This window comes from Papilio polytes, unplaced genomic scaffold (genome assembly GCF_000836215.1).
Source record: "Papilio polytes unplaced genomic scaffold, Ppol_1.0 DF822622.1, whole genome shotgun sequence".
Classification (NCBI taxonomy): Eukaryota; Metazoa; Arthropoda; class Insecta; order Lepidoptera; family Papilionidae; genus Papilio; species Papilio polytes.
This window is the reverse complement of record NW_013526582.1, coordinates 2,521,995-2,525,058: the sequence shown is the minus strand read 5'-3', so window position 1 is coordinate 2,525,058 and position 3,064 is coordinate 2,521,995.

Here is a 3,064-nt window from a genome sequence, read left to right as displayed (position 1 = left end):
ACTTTAAATACATGAGACTTTATCTATACTTATATTACAAAGACGAAAGATTTGTATTTTTGTATGTATTAAAATATCTCAAAAATTCTATCATTGTTAAAAAGCTACGTTATCAGTGAGTAACATAGGCTATACTGTTTTTATTATTTTTTAATTTCATGAGGTTGAAATCGACAGCAACAGATAGTTTAGCATAGTTTTAGTTTTACTTATCATTGTGATTTAGTTCACCATCTTCATTGGCACATTGTACACCTTCTTGTAGTAGTGTTATATTAGCAACAGCACTGTCTTCGTCCCCATAGTGTTCGAGTGTGACTGAGGACAGAGAAGCTACGTCAGAGGCGCGCAGCACAGCTCGCAGACGGAACTTATGCGGTTGTCGTGGTGGTAGATTCTCTATTGTTTTTGATGTTTTACACCCGCTGTTTACACACGTAAAGTTAGTTACAACAGTGTTAAAACCACGAACCTTTATATGTACATGAAAGGCTGTAAGATGAGATATTTTGTGCCTAATTGAATTTGCCATCTCGGCACTGAGTACCGGCGGCGAGTATTGAAACTAATAATAGACACGTTTAACTTGGAAAACTGAAACGTGATATCAAATTATGTGCTCTTTTATTTTCGTTCTTACTTTTTTGAAACAAGTGAAAAGCGAAACAATTCATTTTTTAATACATTTAGTTATTTCAACAAACCTGTAGACGAGTACCCATGGCGGTATCTTCTCCCTTCTTTCCAACTGGTAGAGGAGCTGATGCTGCAGGAAGGCGAAGGCAGCTGGTGCTCTCCACATCAGAGATACACTGCTCTTGTTTCTATCCACCACCTCAGCCGCTACAGGTCTACTACTTCTAAAGTTACTCCGCAAAAATTCATCGAAATCCATTTAAGAAGGATGTGTAGAAGTTCTCCAAAAGTCTTAATAACCTTAGTTACAAGAAGTATGAAACAGTGAGATTTTGCTATGTTTACGGTAACCACTGACTACGTTGTTAGATCGATTCACCTTCAGGTCGGCTGCTTAACATGCTTGATGAAGATTATATATATTTAGATGAAATCTTTGGCTAAATAATTGTAGGACGAGTATTTCCATCCAAGTATTTGATTGCATTTAGGAGAAGACCGAGACAGAGGAGGGATGGGATCAAACCACGGGTTTTATCAACAGTTTAACGATTATAAAATACATAACTATGTCTTCAGCTAGATAAAGACTAGGTCTACTATGTCTAGATAAAATAAAGCAATTTATTTGATAGTTTAAATATCAGCAAATGAGATCGATTTTCGCATGTTTATCGAAGCGTGTCGAATGTAGGTTGAATGTGATGATATACGCGGCGGCAGCACAAAGCGCTGCGAGTTCCGTTCCCACTGAAATATAAACGACATCGATTTAGTTCCCTCAGCTCGTTAATAATTCGCGACCTCGATCCGCGATCAGTTGGCGCCGAGCCAAAGTGCGCGGTGCGGCGCGGCGTGCCCCCGCCCCAGCCGCCCCAGCCGCCGCCGCCGCCGCGGACAGCCTCCGAAACCTGACTTGTAATTACATTACGACTTTATCTAATTGTACTCAATAATTATTAATGTTATCTATTTAATGCATTAAGACACACAGAAAATTTACTAAAGTTATTAATCTATACTTATACGAGTATGTTAATAAAGAGGAAAGATTTGTATTTTTGTATGTATCGAAATAACTCAAAATCTACTAGACCCATTTTAAAGATTCTTTCACCGTTATAAAGGTTATTTATCTGTCAATAAGATAGGCTTTATTTACATGTTATTTTAAAAATTTCAAGTCGATGTCGCGAGGTAGAGCTAGTTTTTGAAAGTGTTTGCAAAACATAACCGATAACTTTCTTCGCTTGAAAAAGTGTAAAAAATGGTTTATAAAAACGGTATAAACCATTATTCAAAGTTATCAATAACTGTAAAATGATGATGTATGAGGAATTCAAATTATACGTGATAGCGTTCAGTAAAAATATTTTCATAACAAGTTCAATATAAAATGTTCGATGTGTGTACAGTTATGGAATTTAGTTTGTCAAGAATTTGATATCAGCTCGAGTCGCGACTCCGGCCGCTCCGCGCCGCGTGCTCGCGTTCACAATGAACCTACAGTGTACAAGCACTCCATATAACTTAATCCCGAGCTGTACCAGCAGACAGAGCTCTTCTTGTTCTTGATTCAATAAAAACATGCTTACAGATTTGAATCATAAATGTTTTGTTTTAATTCTTATTGTTATTTGCTTTTATAATTTTACTAAGTTTAAGAATTGTTAGTTAGTGGAAGGGTCACTTAATTCATAACATATAACATGGTTTTTGAAAACTGGTTGACCATTCAATCATAATTATACACTAGCTTTCGCCCGCGATTCCGTCCGCGTAGTATTAAAAAAACAAAAGCATGTAGCCTGTGTGTTCTTACAGCTTTTCCTCTACATAGTGCTATAGAGATCCGTTCAGTTTAGGCTACAAACTCTAACAAACATCCATCCATCTAAACTTTAGCATTTATAAGTGCATAGTTAATGGAAATAGTTACCACAGCTTTAGTAAATCTTCTATAAAAAAATAACATTTTTAACAACGGCGATAAAATACCTTGCAGTTTGAAATTGTGTAAAAGAATTGATAATCAGCGATGTTATAAGTTATGTAGGCGATGAATTCTGTCGTTTGGAGAGTGGCGATATTAGCTCTACCGGTTTAATATTGCAGGAGGAAGTCGGTGTGATCCCCGAGGAGCGGAGAGGTGGAGGCGCGGAGGGGAGCAGAGAGGAAGGAATTTATTCCCGTGAACTGCACTTCATAGAATTCATTGATAAACTGCAATTTAAGGAAGAATTTTTAAAATAATGCTTTTTAATAAACCTTAGAATATTTTAACACTAGTATTTGCTGTTAAGTCAAGATATCATGGAGATAATCACGAATGCTTAACAATAATATTTTTAAATTTGTTATTTAATTAGGTACAATCGACTTTCTCTTTGGATTTTCTTAAAGTTATACAGCTTATTTATAATAACTA